Below are 19,629 nucleotides of genomic sequence, written 5' to 3' on the forward strand. Positions count from 1 at the left end.
ATATGTGCATACAAAAAATACAGTATAATATTTTTACAAAATATTTTTCAAATATTGGTATCTTGGAGAATAATGTATGTGGCCTCGTGATAAATATACCCCTTGGTCTGGGATCTGGAAAAGACTAATAGGCTCTACACACTGGGCGATATTAGTGAAAGATATGAACAATCTCATTCATTAATGAATGAGATACCATTCATATCTTTCAGTGTGGAGGCACCAGCGATGAACGATGCGTGGCCCCGTGCTCGTTCATCGCTGGTGCCCCATCGCTTGTGCATGCAGGCCAATATGGAAACTTCACTCCCCCGTCACTGCCCCCCCCGCCGCCGGGTCGTCCTCGGCCGTATCCGCCATCGAGCAGCTCGGCGGCGGATCACTCAGTGTGTAGGGCCCTTATAGGCATACTAACTTCATTTTCTTTTCTTTTTTTTACGTAGAAATGTTTGTATTAATTTACCATTTAGACCATATAACTTTGCAAACAGACTTGTGAGTCTGATCAGGGCTGGACCCAAAACAGAATGCAAGGTACTGCAAATCTGCACAAGGGGGCTTCATGCGCCCATCAGCCAGGAACAAATCCAGTCAGGGTGGGTGAGGGATAAAAGTGATGGCTCCTATGGGAGAAAGAGTGCTATATAAATAAAATTGTTATTATTATATTATTACATAAGGTAGGCAGAGAAAAATGTTGGCGCTCAGAGGCAGCAACCTCTCTGGACCAATCGCAGCCCTGCACAGAGCAGCATGTGCTGGGCTGGTTAGAGATACTTCTGTCGCTAAAGGTGGTGTTGGGGTGGGGGGGGAGCTGTTGACCTGAACCACCACCGGGCACTTCAATCAAGCCCAGGTAATTAGTACCAAGTCCCCCTTCTCTCAACGCCCCTGAGCATGGTTCATAGTCAGACATTGTGATCATAGTAAGGGTTATGTACACAACATACAAATTTTACTAGTAATCTGGGAGACTGCTGAATTTTCGGGAAGTCCCTGTGGACTCCTGAAAGAATGGTTCACTCTCTGCATACTGCCCACTGCCAAGAAAAATAAGCAGGATGGAGGGCATGATGCCTCAATTCTCGAATCACATCATTGTGACACCTATTAGGCAGAGGGTGGAGAGTCCAGGAGAATGCGATTTGAGTTACCCCGCCTCCTGGCACAGGCTATCTCTGCATCATCCTTCCATGAACTCCCAGAAAAGAGATAAAGTCTGCATGTATTATGTGCCCCAGCAAATAAATCTGGCAATCAGAATGCATCTTCAATGGGAGTGAAAAATATTGCCTTTTCTGGACATTCTTAGATATATGTAGGCTAGGTACATTTAATCACCAACTTGTGTGAACATGCAAAAATATACATTATGGTAAGAACGTACTGTTGATAACAGTATTTATCCTAAGTCCACAGGCTCCACAGGATACATTGGGAAATGGTGGAGCTATAGCGGATCTGCAAACGGTCAAAGCTTTTTGGCCTCCCTGCATGCATCGGGCCCGTCCATATATCCCCGCCTCCTGGCTCAGGCAAATCAGTTGTTTTCCAAAGCTCAAGGCAGGAGCATCATGTAGAGCCCTAGTCAGGCGAGAAGAACACACATGCACACCCTTCCGTACAAGGGGGGAGAGGTTAGTGAGTAAAAGGATCCTCAAATCAGGTGCATCAGGGTGGGATCCCTGTGGAACCTGTGGACTTAGGAGATATACTGTTATCAATGGTAAGTTCTTACCATAACGAATATTTCTCCTGCAGGGTCCACAGGGTATCCACAGGATACATTGGGATGTCCCAAAGCAATTTAGTGGTGGGGACACTCCTGATTGGACAGGAGAATCCTTTGCCTGAATTCAGCGTCCTGAGAGGCATGGGTATCCATGGCATAATGTCTAATAAATGTGTTAATGGAAGACCATGTGGGTGCCTCACATATCTGTTCTGCTGAAGCACCACGTTGTTTGCCCATGATGACCTACCTTACGAGTAGAGTGAGCAGAGACATTATCCGGAATAGGGAGATCAGCTTGAGAATATGCTTCTGAAATCGTCATCCGAAGCCACCTCGTTAGTGTCTGCTTATCAGCAGGCCATCCTCTCTTATGAAATCCATAGAGAACAAAGAGAGAATCTGTCTTTCTGATAGCACTGGTACGATCTAAGTAGATCCTTAAGGCACGGACGACGTCCAACGATGCATCTCCCGCAGACAGGTCTGGCCCTTGGAAAGCCGGGACTACAATTTCTTCATTAAGGTGGAATTTAAACACCACCTTAGGAAGATACCCAGATTTAGTTTTGAGAACTGCTCTATCTGGATAAAAAATCAGAAATGGAGGACAACATAACAATGCCCCTAAATCTGAAACTCTTCTAGCTGAAGCCATGGCCAGCAGAAAGAGAACTTTAACTGTCAACCATTTAAGATCCACTCTTTTAAGTGGTTCAAATGGGGCAACTTGAAGGGCCTTTAGAACTAAACTTAAGTCCCAAGGCACTGTAGGAGGAACAAAAGGAGGTTGAATGCGCAGCATTCCCTGGAAAAAAGTGCGCACATCCTGTAGGTCGGCAAATTTCTTATGGAACCATACAGTCAGTGCTGACACTTGTACTCTTAAGGAAGACACCCTTAATCCTTTATCCATTCCTGCCTGAAGGAATGCTAGGATTCTGGAAATTCTGAAAGACTAGGGGTCAAATATGCATTCACTGCACCACTGAATATAGGCTTGCCATATTCGGTGATAAATGCGAGCTGAGGAGGGTTTCCTTGTTCTAAGCATTGTTTGAATTGCCTGTTGTAAGAATCCTCTTGACTTCAGGATGGATGTCTCAAGAGCCACGCCGTCAAAGACAGTCGATTTAGATGTCTGTGATGACAAGGCCCCTGAATCAGTAGATCTGGACGTTGAGGTAATAGGAATGGAGCATCCATTGACATTCTCTGCAGATCTGTGTACCAATGTCTTCTGGGACAAGCCGGAGCTATTAGTATCACAGCACTTTTTCCTTGTTTTGCCTTTCTTACCACCCTGGGTAACAGGGCGATGGGAGGAAACACACAGGCCAGATGAAAGTCCCATCTCATTGACAGGGCATCCACAAAGATCGCTTTGGGACCCTTTGTTCTTCATCCATATGCTGACACCTTGTGGTTCTGACGGGATGCCATGAGATCTATCTCTGGCAACCTCCATCTGTCGACCAGGTTCTGGAATACTTCCGGGTGTAGAGCCCATTCATTTGCATGAATGGTGTGCCGACTCAGAAAATCCGCTTCCCAGTTTAGGACTCCTGAAACAAACACTGTGGACACGGCTGGAAGATGAAGTTCTGCCCACTTTAATGTGCGACTTACTTCTTTCATTGTTTTCCGGTGGCGAGTTACTCCTTGATGGTTGAGGTACGCTACTGCCGCTGCATTGTCCGAGCGGATTTAGACTGGTTTTCCCTGAAGGATGTCCTTTGCCTGATTCAACGCCATGTATATGGCTCGGAGTTCCAATATATTTATTGGCAGGCAACTTTCTTCCTTGGTCCACTGCCCCTGGGAGCAATTTCGGGCTGGCATCCATTGTCAGAATTTCCCAATCTGATATTCTGTTTATATTGATATACAAAAGGGTCTTCCTTTGTCCAAATGGGCTGTCTGTAGCCACCATGCTAATGACCTCCTTACTTTCTGAGTAAGAACTATAGTCTGTGTTTTTATTGTCTGATGAAAACCATTCCATTTGGTAAGGATCAGATGTTGCAGCAGCCTTGAATGGAACTGAGCATACTCTACCATGTTGAATGTTGACACCAGCAATCCCATCACACGCATTGCTGCATGAATGGATACTTTCCGCCTGTGTAGAAGCTCCTGAATTCTTAACCGAAGTTTGGCTATTTTGTTCAGAGGTAAAATTACTCTCTGAAGGTTCAAATCCAATACAACCCCCAAGTGAGTCATTCGCTGTGACGGAACCAGACCCGATTTCGCCCGATTTATGAGCCAACCGTGCTTCTGCAGACACTCTACTGTCTGTTGCAGATGACACAAAAACAATTCCTGAGACTGTGCCAGGATTAAAAGATCGTCGAGGTATGGAAAAATTCTTGCCCGCTTCTGGCGGAGATAAACTGCCATTATCACCATAATTTTGGTGAATACTCTGGGAGCTGTGGCCAATCCGAACGGTAGAGCCTGAAACTGAAAATACTGTTGAAGGATAGTGAACCTGAGATAGCGCTGATGGAACAGGGCTATAAGAACATGTAGGTAAGCATTCTGAATATCCAGAGACACCAAAAAATCCCCTGGCTCCATGGCCAAAATTATGGAATGTAAAGTCTCCATATGAAAACGGGGTACCCAAATGTACTTGTTCAGCATTTTTAGATTGATTATGGGCCGGAACAACCCATTTGGCCTCTGGACTAGAAACATGTTGGAGTAGAAACCCTGTCCTCATTGTGCAGGAGGAACCAAAATGATTACTCTTGACTGAAGCAATTTATGAACTGCCTCTTGCAAAGCCCTGGCCTTCGTCCCTACTAAAGACGTGCTGGTACAAAAAAACCTTTGAGGACGGTTTTTCCTGAAAGCAAATGCATAACCATGAGATACCGCTTCTTGCACCCAGGCATCCATGGTAGACTGCTGCAAGATTTGTGCAAAATGAAGAAGTCGGCCTCCCACACTGGGGTCCCCCAGGTGGAGGCCTGCACCATCAGGCTGATGGCTTATCTTCTGTTTTAGAAGTCGGTCCTCTGATAGCCCAATGCTTTTTAGTCTTACCAGACCTGTTGTATTGGGACAGTTTGCCATCGCTTTTTCCTTTTGCTTTCCCTTGAGGCCGAAAAGGCCAAAAAGCTGGGATTTTAGGCTTACATTTGTAAGTGGAAGGAAACTTTACTTTCTTGGAGTCTGCTTCTGACTACAAAATACTGGTTAACTCTTTACCAAAGAGAATATTTCCAGTAAAAGGTAAAGACTCCAAAACCTTCTTGGATTCTGAATCAGCTTTCCAAGCGCGTAGCCAAACTGCTCTGCGAGCGGCTACTGCTGAAGCTGATGCTGGAGAGGCAATGGTACCCATATCCAAGGCTGCCTCTTCCAAAAACATTGCAGTCTGTTTAATATGTGCAACACAGGATTTTTGCTCCCTAGATGTCATTGAAGTTTCCCCTTCCAATGCACTGCTTTAGCCATCCAGGTTGAAGCCATGGCTGGTCTATTGATTGCCCCAGACAGGGAATTTTTTTTTTTTAGCAAACCATCTACTCTCCTATCCGTGACATCATTTAATGATGTTGAAGGCAGAGGTATTGTAGATTTTCGCACTAATCGAATAACATGCGTATCTACTTTTTGGGCTACCTCCCTCTTTAAACAGTCCCCAGCCAGTAGAGGATAATTGGCATTCCATTTCCTAGGAATTCTAAATTTCTTACTGGGCGTAGCCCAGGCCTCCTCCCTAATTTCCGTCAGCTGTTCTGATCCAGGAAACCTAGGGGGTAATTCTGAGTTGATCGCAGCAGCAAGTTTGTTAGCAATTGGGCAAAACCATGTGCACTGCAGGGGAGGCAGATTTAACATGTGCAGAAAGAGTTAGATTTGGGTGTGGTGTGTTCAATCTGCAATCTAATTTGCAGTGTAAAAATAAAGCAGCCAGTATTTACCCTGCACAGAAATAAAATAACCCACCCAAATCTAACTCTCTCTGCACATGTTATATCTGCCTCCCCTGCAGTGCACATGGTTTTGCCCAACTGCTAACAAAATTCCTACTGCGATCAACTTGGAATTACCCCCTTAGTCTTAACTGTTCTGGGACATTTAAATACAGGTGCCTTGGATTTTAACACAGGCTCTGTTGATTCTTCTAAGGATAGAATGCCTTTTTATTGCAATAATCAACTCAAATATGTCCACTGAACTGAGACCTTCTTCTTCATCTTCATATGCAGAACCAGAGTGTAATGAGTCTTCCTCCTCTGATGAAACCTCATCTGAAACATGAGTAGACTGTGAAGATATTTCGTGTCTATGTGATTTACTGTATAATAGGGGTAATTCAGAGTTGATCGCAGCACCAAATTTGTTAGCAGTTGGGCAAAGCCACGTGCACTGCAGATGTGGCAGATATAACATTTGCAGAGAGAGTTAGATTTGGGTGGGTTATTTTGTTTCTGTGCAGGGTAAAATAGGATTTGAATTACCTACCAGTAAATCCTTTTCTCGTAGTCCGTAGAGGATGCTGGGGTCCACATTAGTACCATGGGGTATAGACGGGTCCCTTGGGAGCCATGGGTACTTTAAGAGTTTAATAGTGTGGGCTGGCTCCTCCCTCTATGCAACAACAGAAATCCAACCTAACCAGCTTGAAACAATTCAGCAACGGCTCGAGCGCCCAGCATCCTCCACGGACTAAGAGAGGCTCCTGCAGAACTGATTGACCAAACTTTATGTCCTCGGAGGCCAAAGTACCGAACTTGTAAAACTTAGCAAACGTGTTCGATCCTGACCAAGTAGCCGCTCGGCAAAGTAGTAAAGCCGAGACACCCCGGGCAGCCGCCCAGGAAGAACCCACTTTACGAGTAGAGTGGGCCTTAACAGATTTTGGACACGGCAAGCCTGACGTATAATAAGCATGCTGAATAGTAAACCTGATCCAGTGAGAATTCGTCTGCCTAGAAGCAGGACACCCAACCTTGTTGAAATCATAAAGGACAAACAGAGCATCCGATTTCCTGTGATGAGAAGTTCTCTTCACATATATCTTCAAAGCCCGCACAACATCCAAGGACTTTGAGCTAATTGAGGTGTCAGTAGCCACTGCACCACAATAGGTTGGTTGATATGAAAAGTCGACACAACCTTCGGACGAAATTGCTGACCCATCCTGAGCTCAGCTCTATCTTCATGAAAAATCAAGTAGGGGCTCTTGCAGGACAATGCCCCCAATTCCGACACACGTCTAGCAGATGCCAATGCCAATAGTGTGACTGCCTTCCAAGTAAGAAACTTGACATCAACCTCCTGTAAAGGTTCAAACCAATCCGACTGCAGGAACTGCAGCACCACATTAAGATCCCAAGGTGCCGTAGGAGGCACAAAGGGAGGCTGGATGTGCAGAACCCCTTTTAAGAAAGACTGAACCTCAGGGAGGACAGCCAATTGTTTCTGGAAGCAAATGGACAAGAGAGAAATCTGGACTTTTATGAAGCGCAAACGCAGGCCCACATCCACATCTGCTTGCAGAAAGAGGAGAAACCGCCCTAGTTGAAACTCCACCGTAGGAAACTTCTTCGATTCACACCAAGACACGTACTTGTTCCAAATTCAATGGTAGTGTTTAGACGTTAGAAGTGTTTTACTCCTTTCCAAGCCTGTATCAGGGTAGGAATAACTTTGTTCGGAATGCCCTTCCGAGCTAAGATCTGGCGTTCAACCTCCATGCCGTCAAACGTAGCCATGGTAAGTAGAGATGAGCGGATTCGGTTTTACTCGGTTTTACTCGGTTCTCAAAACCGAATCTTATTGGCTATCCAAAACACGTGACATCCGTGAGCCAATAAGATGTCGTTTTGAGAACCGAGTAAAACCGAGTAAAACCGAATCCGCTCATCTCTAATGGTAAGTCTTGATAAGCGAACGGTCCCTGTTGCAGAAGGTCCTCTCAAAGAGGAAGAGGCCTCGGATCTTCCAGCAGTAACTCCAGAAGTTCCTTGCACCAAGCCCTTCTTGGCCAGTCCAGAGCAATAGGGATCGCCTGAACCCTTGTTCTTTTTATTAGTTTGAGAATCCTTGGGATGAGTGGAAATGGAGGGAACACAGACACTGACTTGAACATCCACGAAGTTACCAGGGCGTCCACCGCCACTGCTTGTGGGTCCCTCGACCTGGAACAGTACATCTGAAGCTTTTTGTTGAGGTGGGAGGCCATCATGTCTATTTGAGATACACCCCAAAGACGTGTCACCTCTGCGAACACCTCTGGGTGGAGGCCCCACTCTCCTGGATGGAGATTGTGTCTGCTGAGAAAGTCCGCTTCCCAGTTGTCCACTCCTGGAATGAAGATTGCTAACAGTGCCAACGCGTGCTTTTCCGCCCAGAGGATGATTCTTGTTACCTCTGACATTGCAGCTCTGCTCTTCATTCAACCTTGTCGGTTTATGTAGGCCACTGTCATTACATTGTTCGACTGAACCTGAATGGCCTGAACTTTCAGAAGGTGTGCCGCTTGTAGAAGACCATTGTACACGGCCCTTAGTTCCAGAATGTTTATCGGAAGGATGGATTCCAGACTTGACCACCTTCCTTGGAAGTTTTCCCCTTGGGTGACTGCTCCGCAACCTATGAGACTTGCATCCGTGGTTAGGAGGATCCAATTCTGAATCCCGAACCTGTGGCCCTCTAGTAGATGAAAAGTTTGCAGCCACCAGAGAAGCGAGATTCTGGCTTTCGGTGACAGACGTATCCTCTGGTGCATGTGAAGACGAGATCCCGACCATTTGTCCAGGATATCCAGTTGGAAAGACCGTGCATGAAATCTTCCGTACTGTAGAGCCTCGTAGGAGGCTACCATCTTCCCCAGAAGGCGAATGCACTGATGAACCGATACCCAGGCTGGCTTCAGGACATCCCGGGCCATTGTTTGTATCACATACGCTTTCTCCGCCGGCAGAAACACCCTCTGTACTTCCGTGTCAAGGATCAACCCCAGGAAGAACAGTCTCCTTGTTGGCTCCAGATGCGACTTTGGAAGATTCAGGATCCATCCATGATCCTGGAGCAGTTGAGTTGAGAGAGCAATGTGTTATGAGCCACGGCTGTGGCTCATTCCTGTTTTGAATTTTGGTTATGTATTTTATGTTAATACTTCTGTTTATGTTCCCCGTGGGTGTCATGGGGTGTTCGGAGCTCACCCTTAAGAAGAGGGTACTGTTATGAACCACAGGTAGTGGTTCATTCCTATTCTATGTTTATAATTGCCTTGCAGGCCAGGATTTCCCGTTGCTCTGGTTTGAGAAGACTCTTTGTTTGCTGCCGGTGGTGAGTCTGTGTGATTGCAGCTTGTTCCCATGTGTTCAGCCTCACCTGTCTGTTGATTGCACCTCTCAGTTGTGCAGCAGGGCAGCTGCACGACATAATTAATTAAGACTCTCTGTTATATTCTGGCTCAGTGCAATTCACAGACGCTGGTGATATTTCCAGAGTACCAGAGTTCTTGCGTTCTGAGCTAGTCCCTGCCAGTTCCTGAGCTCCTGTCTAGCAGTGTCTGTCTAGCTGCTTCCAGTGTCTGATCCCGTGTCCTGCCGTGAAGGGTTCCTGTCCAGAAGTCCTGTGGCTTTGTCTGTGCCTGGTCGAGTATCTGGCTTCTTGGTGTCCACCGGTCTGTCGTTTGGGATTCTGCCTGTCCTCCGGTTCTGAGAGTCTGTGTCGGCTACATTGGGGGTTCCTGTCCGTTTGCCAGTATTTGTACCGGTTCTGTGAGTAGTGGCTTTGCCGCGTCCGTCGGCCTAGGCCGCAGTATTCTTTGGTTACATTTGTTACTGGTGTTTTGCAGAGGGTTCTGCTTATGCTGTCACCGCCGGTACACAACAGTATTGTGTCGGCGTGTGGACAGCATTTCCTTTGTTGCTCTTTTCCTTTGGCGGCGTGCCGCACATATATTTAGTTTTAGGGTTGTTAGTAGCCCCTAGCCTTCTGTTTGCTTTAGTTAGAGGTCCCCTTGTTATTATCCTGTCTCGATTCATGCCTTGTCTCACTCTAAGACCTGGGGGCATCGGAGTTGGGCAGACCTAATTCGCCCTTCAAACGCGGCTGCCGTGGGCCCAAGAAACCATAGTCACTCAGGCGTGAACTGACCACACGGGTGAAACAATGGAGGTAGGGTGCTAGGGGCTATTTCCACACCACACCTTATTTCAGCATCACGTTCTGGTGCTCTGGACTCACTACGCAACATCTCCCTTGTTCTGAGCACCAGAAACCTAACATTATCACCAGCCATACAACAAAAAAGAAATAAAGCTTTTTCTTTTTTGGCCCAGTCCAGTGTCTTGTCTAGAATCCAGTCCTGTCTAGAACTCAGTGTGCAGAATCCAGTCCGGTGTTTAGAATCCAGTCCTGTCTAGAATTCAGTGTGCAGAATCCAGTCCGGTGTTTAGAATCCAGTCCTGTCTAGAATTCAGTGTGCAGAATCCAGTCCGGTTTTTAAAAATCCAGTCCAGTCTTGTCTTGTCTAGTTTAAAAATCCAGTCCAGTCTTATCTTGTCTAGAATCTTGTCTAAGAATCTTGTCTAGAATCTTGTCTTAGAATCGTGTCTAGAATCGTGTCTAGAATCTTGTCTAAGAATCTTGTCTTAGAATCGTGTCTAGTCTTGTCTTGTCTAGTTTGAAATCCTCCTATGCCTACTATGCAAGCCCTGCAAGCATCTCTCTCAGCCCTGAACTCTGCTTTCAGTGCTTTGAAACCTGAGCGGCTTGAAGTTTTGCAGCAATCCTTAAAGCAACTGCAAAACCTTCTGACCAAAATTTTGCTTATTTTGCCAGAAGTAGTTGAGAGTTCATTCTCTAAAGAGACTCTTGTTCACAGTATGGTGACAAGTGAATCCTCAGGTTTAATTAGAGAGAAAAAGTTTGAAAGTTTTCTGCGGCCCAGGCTCTCAGAAGAGGAGCGTCTGCGTCGCAGAAACTTAGATTTATGCCTATATTGTGGGGGTTTAGGCCACTATCTGCAGACCTGTGAGTTGCGCAAGCCAAAGTGTGGCGACAAGTCCTGCCCTCTGGCCAAGTTGAGTCAGGATACAAGACCTACTCCTGTCTCTACTGTGGCAGAGGTACTTGTCACACAACCCACACTAAAAAGCACTCTGTCCTATAATTGGGGTCCTTGGGCTAGGGAGCCCCATTATAGATTCAGGAACCAAAGGAGAATGTTTCTCTCCTCTCTTGATTTTCCTGTTGAAGCAGAGTTGCAAACCCCTGGAGCGGTGCCCGATGCCCGGGGTCCTGGAGTGGTGCCCGATGCCCGGGGTCCTGGAGTGGTGCCCGATGCCCGGGGTCCAGGAGTGGTGCCCGATGCCCAGGGTCCTGGAGTGGTGGCCGATGCCCAGGGTCCTGGAGTGGTGCCCGATGCCCAGGGTCCTAAAGCGGTGCCCGATGCCCAGAGTCCTGGAGCGGTGCCCGATGCCCAGAGTCCTGGAGCGGTGCCCGATGCCCAGAGTCCTGGAGCGGTGCCCGATGCCCAGAGTCCTGGAGCGGTGCCCGATGCCCAGAGTCCTGGAGCGGTACCCGATGCCCAGAGTCCTGGAGCAGTGCCCGATGCCCAGAGTCCTGGAGCGGTACCCGATGCCCAGAGTCCTGGAGCGGTACCCGATGCCCAGAGTCCTGGAGCGGTAACCGATGCCCAGAGTCCTGGAGCGGTACCCGATGCCCAGAGTCCTGGAGCGGTACCCGATGCCCAGAGTCCTGAAGCGGTACCCGATGCCCAAGGTTATAGAGGGACATCGAATATTATAGCTCAGGTGTCAATACCAGAAGGGGTCTCAGAAGCTGTTACCCCAGGTAGAGACTTGAAAAGCGCAACTCCAGAGAAGGTGTCTAAAACCATAGTTCTAGAAGGGAACTCGAGAAGCAAAACCCCAGAAGGGATCTTTGAAGTAATATCCCCAAGTGGGTTCTCGAGAGACAAAGCCCCAAAGAAGGGTCTAGAAGTCGCTTCCCCAGGAAAGGACTCAAGAGGCATAGCGTTAGTGGAGGTTCTGAAGGTTATAGCTTCAGCAAAAGTCCCGGAAGTCATTGTCCCGGGAGAAGTTTTGATAATTATCGACTAGGAGAGGGAGGCTGACGGCCCGGTCCCAGAGAGGGAGGCTGACGGCCCGTCCCAGTAAAAGAATCCGAGGTGCTGACCCCAGCGGGGTTCCCGAAGGCCACTGCCACAGCGGGGTTCCCGAAGGCCACTGCCCCAGCGGGGTTCCCGAAGGCCACTGCCCCAGTGGGGTTCCCGAAGGCCACTGCCCCAGCGGGGTTCCCGAAGGCCACTGCCCCAGCGGGGTTCCCGAAAGTCACTGCCCCGGGTGGGGTTCAGAAAGTCACTACCCCGGGTGGGGTTCAGAAAGTCACTGCCCCGGGTGGGGTTCAGAAAGTCACTACCCCGGGTGGGGTTCCGAGGGCCACTGCCCCAGGTGGGGTTCCGAGGGCCACTGCCCCAGGTGGGGTTCAGAAAGTCACTGCCCCAGGTGGGGTTCAGAAAGTCTCAGCCTCGAGTAAGGTCAATAGTGACCAGGTCCTAGCAAAGCACTCTAGTCAGTCAGATGGGAAGGAAGCAGATCCTGACTCTGTTGATATCTCAACATCTATAATCTTTGATGGGGACTTAGTCCAATTTCTGGCGCTTTACAAACACTATTACACCATTTTGTTGTCTAGACCATTTCTGGGCATCACTTCAGAGAACCTTGTGCTCTATCTGATATATTCCTTTAGAGGAGAGCCTTTTGAGTGGGCGACCAGCCTAATGAAAGCTGAAGATCCCATTCTTCAGGATCCCCCAGCATTCAGTGATGCAGTTATTAAAAGATATGGTTCCAAAGAAATTGGTTCAGGTTCCTCTAGGTCACCCGTCTTATCTGCTGAGAGTTCACCGTATACTGTAAACTCGGCACAAGAGTCTCAGCCCGTTGTTTTGACTGCAGGATGTGCTTTTCTGTCTTCTTCTAAAAGTAGTACTTTGCCTGAAGGTTCAGCTCCCAAGGTTAAGAAACCAATCTCTGATTTGAACCCAGCCTTGCTGGGAGGTACCATCAGTTCAGACAATGTTTGGGGAATTACCTTGGTCAGACCTCAAGAACTTTGTAAAAATAAGAAGAAGAAGAAAAAGAAATAATTATTGACTCTTGCCTTGATATAAAAAAAAATATATTTTTTTCCCCCTTGTCTTGTGTCCAGCTTGTTTCTGTTAGACCAGTGTGTCAGGGTTTTTTTTGGTATCCCTTGTTTTGGAAAGTCTGAATTTTGGGGTCCTTTGACCCCTCCTCAAGGGGGGGTACTGTTATGAGCCACGGCTGTGGCTCATTCCTGTTTTGCATTTTGGTTATGTATTTTATGTTAATACTTCTGTTTATGTTCCCCGTGGGTGTCATGGGGTGTTCGGAGCTCACCCTTAAGAAGAGGGTACTGTTATGAACCACAGGTAGTGGTTCATTCCTATTCTATGTTTATAGTTGTCTTTCAGGCCAGGATTTCCCGTTGCTCTGGTTTGAGAAGACTCTTGTTTGCTGCCGGTGGTGAGACTGTGTGCTTGCAGCTTGTTCCCATGTGTTCAGCCTCACCTGTCTGTTGATTGCACCTCTCAGTTGTGCAGCAGCACGACATAATTAATTAAGACTCTCTGTTATATTCTGGCTCAGTGCAATTCACAGACGCTGGTGATATTTCCAGAGTTCTTGAGTTCTGAGCTAGTCCCTGCCAGTTCCTGAGCTCCTGTCTAGCAGTGTCTGTCTAGCTGCTTCCAGTGTCGGTTCCTGTGTCGGTTCCAGTGTCTGATCCCGTGTCCTGCCGTGAAGCGTTCCTGTCCAGAAGTCCTGTGGCTTTGTCTGTGCCTGGTCGAGCATCTGGCTTCTTGGTGTCCACCGGTCTGTCGTTTGGGATTCTGCCTGTCCTCCGGTTCTGAGAGTCTGTGTCGGCTACATTGGGGGTTCCTGTCCGTTTGCCAGTATTTGTACCGGTTCCGTGAGTAGCGGCTTTGCCGCATCCGTTGGCCTAGGCCACAGTATTCTTTGGTTACATTTGTTACTGGTGTTTTGCAGAGGGTTCTGCTTATGCTGTCACCGCCGGTACACAACAGTATTGTGTCGGCGTGTGGACAGCATTTCCTTTGTTGCTCTTTTCCTTTGGCGGCGTGCCGCACATATATTTAGTTTTAGGGTTGTTAGTAGCCCCTAGCCTTCTGTTTGCTTTAGTTAGAGGTCCCCTTGTTATTATCCTGTCTCGGTTCATGCCTTGTCTCACTCTAAGACCTGGGGGCATCGGAGTTGGGCAGACCTAATCCGCCCTTTCAATCGCGGCTGCCGTGGGCCCAAGAAACCATAGTCACTCAGGCGTGAACTGACCACACGGGTGAAACAATGGAGGTAGGGTGCTAGGGGCTATTTCCACACCACACCTTATTTCAGCATCACGTTCTGGTGCTCTGGACTCACTACGCAACATCTCCCTTGTTCTGAGCACCAGGAACCTAACACAATGCTCTGCAACAGCTTCTCCCTGGAAGATGCTTTTATCAGCAGATCGTTCAGATAAGGAATTATGTTCACCCCCTGCTTGCGGAGGCGGAGCATCATCTCCGCCATGACCTTGGTGGACACCCTCGGTGCCGTGGAGAGGCCAAACAGCAGTGTCTGGAACTGATAGTGACAGTCCAGCAGTGCAAATCTTAGATAAGCTTGGTGAGGCGGCCAGATCAGAATGTGAAGGTACGCATGCTTGATATCCAGGAATACTAGAAATTCTCCCTCCTCCAGACCTGAGATCACCTCTCTCAGAGACTCCATCTTGAATTTGTATTCCCTCAAATAAGGGTTCTATGACTTTAGGTTCAATATTAACCTGACCGAACCATCCGGTTTTGGTACCACAAACAGGTTTGAGTAATAAACCTTGTTTGCTAGGTGAGGTGGAACTGGAACAATGACATTTGACTTTAGCAATTTTTGAATGGTTCCTGTAGGATAGCACTTTCTGTCAGCAAAGCTGGTAAGCCTGATTTGAAGAAACTGTGAGGTGGGAGTTCTTGAAACTTCAGTCGGTACCCCTGGGTAACAATATCTTGTACCCAGGGGTCTAGGCCTGATGACGCCCAGACATGACTAAAATTTCTCAATCATGCTCCCACCTGCCTGATCTCCAGGCTGGGAGGTCCACCGTCATGCCGAAGATTTTGAGGAAGCAGAACCAGGTTTCCGTTCCTGTGAACCTGTTGGTGCAGGTTTTCTGGATTTCCCCTGACCTCCTCTAAAGAAAGTGGAAGGGGGTTTGGACTTTTTAACTTTCGCGGTCCGAAAGGACTGCATTGTAGACGTAGGATAAGATTTCCTAGTCGGCGGTGTGGCTGAGGGAAGAGATGTTGACTTACCCGCAGTTGCTGAAGAGATCCACGCATCTAACGCTTCCCCAAACAGAGCCTGACCTGTGAAGGGTAGGTTCTCCACACTCTTCTTGGATTCCACATCTGCAGACCATTGGCGCAGCCAGAGTCCCCTGCGTGCCGAGACAGCCATGGAAGAAGCCCTCGCATTAAGATGGCCAGGGTCCTTCATGGCCTCCACCATGAAACCTGCAGGGTCCTGTATGAGACGTAATAACAATTCAATGTCACTTCTATCCATAGAATCTAATTCCTCTAGTAATGTAAAAACAGATTAAAGAAGACTCTTGTTTGGGTGCACTCTTGTTCAAATTATATTGATAATATTAAAACATAACGTTTATTATAGAATAGGAATTAGAAAAGATCCCTGCGCTCTGGAAGCAGCTATAGTAAGTGTGAACCTGAGTATATCACCAAATCTACTCCAAAAGATAATACATACAAAGAAAGGGTTTTTTTGGTGCACACTTTCAGTAGCGCTACATATACAAATTAAACCATAAAACATCAAATGGAAAGTTCTTATATATATCCGGATGGTTGTCTCGGATTAGTTATTTGCTTGAAGGAAGATTTTTCAGCCGTCTCCGTCGGTTTAAATCGTAGGGGGGAGAGACAAAAAAGAGAGAGAGGAAGGTCTCAGTTCTTATTTCTCATCCAATGGGAAAAATCTATATCAAAGGGAGAGTCCTCAATCTTCCTCCATATGGGTAGTGTCACAATCCTAAAGTCTTATAGGGTCACCCTTGTGGTAAAGGATCAATGGTGTGCTCACAATATTCTTACATAAAGCCTGAGTGAAAATTCTCATAAAGGTTTCTTTTCCCGTCACATTTATCAATAACAGAGATGGGAGGATGCTCACATGTATGCTTACATCAAAAGAGGTATAAGTAAACACATCAAGGTATCTTTCATCAGTCTAGGGTCCTTCAGATCTCTCCTCGTGATATCCGGAATGGAGTCACAAAAAATGAGGCAGAGGGAGGTGGTTAGTTGGGGAAATAAAAAGATTCTACCTCTGTAGGGTACCCCTAGGTGTATGGGATGATGTGAAGGGATAGGTTTAAAGGACCACCTGTTCCGTGAAAATGGATACGTAAACAATGCTCACATGAAAGCTTACATATAAACAATTGTGGAAATACATGTAAAGGTATCTTTATCCCTGATATTTAGATCTCATATCTCAAAGACATCTTAATGGTTAATCGAAATGCTCACTTGTCTGCTTACATCAATACGAGAGGTTCCAAGCACATAAAGGTTTCTTTTCCCAAAGCAAAATGAGGTTCACAACGGTACCAAAAATTTTTTGTGGCCAAGTCCTTATGTTAAAAACAGTTCTGACAATTTATTCCAATAAAAACAAATATACAATAAAAAGCAAAAAATTTTTTTTGAAAAAGACCTTTAGGTTAGATGCCAGATGGAATCACCAACCGTGGGAGGGCAAGATGTACCCGGGTTCCTCACCACTGGATAGCGAGGTATCCGTCCCAAAGGTCAATCTCTATATCCTTTCAGCTCCTCACCAACGCGTTTCGACCGGAAGTATGGTCTTTTTCAAGGTGTGTGAAGAGGAAGCTGAGATGGAGTGTTTATATACCCAGACCCTATTAGGTCATTTCCTGTGTGGGCGGTGTTAATTGAAAACTGAAATGTTTTTTTATTCAAAATAGGTGTGGATTCCCTTTATAGGTTAGTAAATTGTAGTATATATATTAATCTATACAAGATGGATATAGTAAGTGTGATCTTACTTATAAATTAAACGGGTTTTCGTGGTGTTGCGTTCCACGGGCCGTGGAACGCACACAAACCCGGCGGATATCCGTTTTTTTCCAGCGGATATCCTTGTTACTGATGGGTGAGCCACAAAGTGTGGATACCGCTGTGGTCAGTGTTCTGACAGACCACAGCTGTGCATGAGAGAGTGGAGCGCCGGTGGGAGACGTGGGACGCATGCTCGTAGCATGCGTTCCACCTTGTAGGTCCGTTCCCGGAAGTCTCGATCTTTACGTAATGTTGCCGGAAGTGCCGTTGCGTTCCACTGGTTACTGGAACGCATAGGGCTGCCTGTATGCTATCGTAGTAGGATATTTACATAAAGCTGGATATGTGCATAACAAGGAAGATTCTTTTCCCCGTCCATACTGTTTAAAACATTGGTAACTTTCCAAAACGGGGGTATATTGCCAGAATCACATTCTTTTTTAGAAAGGAATTGGTGAGTATGAAAATGAGAATGGGTACAATGTGTTAGGTAGAGGGGACCATAGTAGGAGGGACCCTTTACTTATACATTATGTTAAAGTCCAAAAATACGTGATATAGAAATATAGAAAAATATATAAGACAAAAAAATGAAAAATAAAGTTAAATATAGAAGGGGAGGTATTTGCACAAAGGAAAAAGGGAGAGTGTATCCCTAAATATAAAATACTTCCCTAAATAGGGGATGACACAAAAGAGGGGGGGCTCATAAAAACCATTTCGCCTCAAAGTCCAAATTGAGACCTGCAGGATGTAACGTCCCAGTGTTAAAAATGCATTTCATTTCTGCCTTTGCCAACATCCGTTCTGTATCGTTCTTTCTCCAGTTGTTCTGAATAGTCTGTATCCCACAAAAAAATACTAATTCGGAGGGATCGCAATTGTGTTTATCTTTAAAATGGGAAGAGACTCCATGTGTAATAAGACCTTTCTTTATATTTCTAATGTGTTCCGTTAGGCGTTCTTTTAATTTTCTAGTGGTTCTGCCTATATATTGCTTGCCACATGAGCACTGTAACAGGTATACTACGTTTTTGCTGTTGCACGTGATGAACTGATTGATTTTAATACAGTTCTTCTTATTGGTGGATGTATAGTCCATGATCTTAGAGGTGGTGCTCTTACAGTTCCTACACATAGCGCAGTTCCCGCATCGATGAAATCCTTTGGTGCGTATCATACCCTTCCTTCCAACTCTTCATGAGTATAGCTTTTTACCAACTGGTTTTTTAGGTTATCCGCCCTTCTATAGATGAATCTTGGTTTGTCAGATAGGACATCTTTTAGGATGGGGTCCCTAAGTAATAATTTCCAATGCCTCTTAATGACTTGTTCTACTTGCATATGTTGGTTACTGTATTTAGTGATGTTTTATGGTTTAATTTGTATATGTAGCGCTACTGAAAGTGTGCACCAAAAAAACCCTTTCTTTGTATGTATAACGTTTATTATGCCTTGTTAAAATAAGTTCAGTATCCACTCATTCTCCCCATGGAGTTATTGCAAAGAAAGGAAAAAGACGGAAAAAAACAAACATAAACACCACAAATGTATTATTGGAGAAAAATTGTTTGTATGTTCTGGTTTAATCTATCCCAATATAGACTGGCATAGGGATGTAGGTACAGTCGACATACATCTGATCTTATGCCATACCAGTACAAGCAATGCTTGTTTTAATGGGACCTGAGTAGGTCATGCACAAATAGGTACCAATTACAACGGGAGTATTTGTCTCATATATCTACTGTCACATCCCATCCTCTAATGTTTAAAGTGCTCTGTCGACACATATGCTTAACTCACTATAGGAATGTTTGATCAGCACACAAACCCTGGTGGGTGTGCCTAGTGTCACTGGAATTGCCAAATTATTGATTCCTAATTGGTTCCTGCCTGAAAAAATCAGGGTAGGTCAAGGTTGGAAGGAAAGAGCATTGGTGATCCTGCTGTTGGTATTGAGTTTTGAAAAGAAACAACCTCAAATTACTACACTGGGTATTCTCTGAGGGTCACCCCACAGATACTGACCCAGCCCATCACCGTTTTGCTTCCAAGATCGGACGAGATTGGGCTCTAGCGGTGAGGTATGATAGTAACACGTATATGAGGTGTTTCACTCACCAATGAGAGTGCACCTAATCAGTAGATTGAAGAAAAAATAAGATTTTACTCACCGGTAAATCTATTTCTCGTAGTCCGTAGTGGATGCTGGGGACTCCGTAAGGACCATGGGGAATAGACAGGCTCCGCAGGAGACTGGGCACTCTAAGAAAGATTTAGTACTACTGGTGTGCACTGGCTCCTCCCTCTATGCCCCTCCTCCAGACCTCAGTTAAGGAAACTGTGCCCGGAAGAGCTGACATTACAAGGAAAGGATTTTGGAATCCAGGGTAAGACTCATACCAGCCACACCAATCACACCGCATAACTTGTGAAAAACTTACCCAGTTAACAGTATGAACAAACAACAGAGCATCAACCAATGGATGCCAACATAACATAACCCTTTATCAAGCAATAACTATATACACGTATTGCAGAAAGTCCGCACTTGGGACGGGCGCCCAGCATCCACTACGGACTACGAGAAATAGATTTACCGGTGAGTAAAATCTTATTTTCTCCAACATCCTAGTGGATGCTGGGGACTCCGTAAGGACCATGGGGATTATACCAAAGCTCCCAAACGGGCGGGAGAGTGCGG

The 19,629-nt window shown here is 46.2% G+C and overlaps 1 protein-coding gene and 1 pseudogene across 3 annotated transcripts in view; one reads left to right on the forward strand and one right to left on the reverse strand.

Moving 5' to 3' along the window:
* DDC (dopa decarboxylase) overlaps positions 1 to 19,629 on the forward strand; it is a 255,892-nt gene that overhangs the window by 213,975 nt on the left and 22,288 nt on the right. The gene's annotated exons all lie outside the window — the stretch shown is intronic.
* Positions 18,906 to 19,023, reverse strand: LOC134930513 (5S ribosomal RNA; annotated as a pseudogene).

The sequence above is a fragment of the Pseudophryne corroboree genome, chromosome 5, assembly GCF_028390025.1.
Source record: "Pseudophryne corroboree isolate aPseCor3 chromosome 5, aPseCor3.hap2, whole genome shotgun sequence".
NCBI lineage: Eukaryota > Metazoa > Chordata > Amphibia > Anura > Myobatrachidae > Pseudophryne > Pseudophryne corroboree.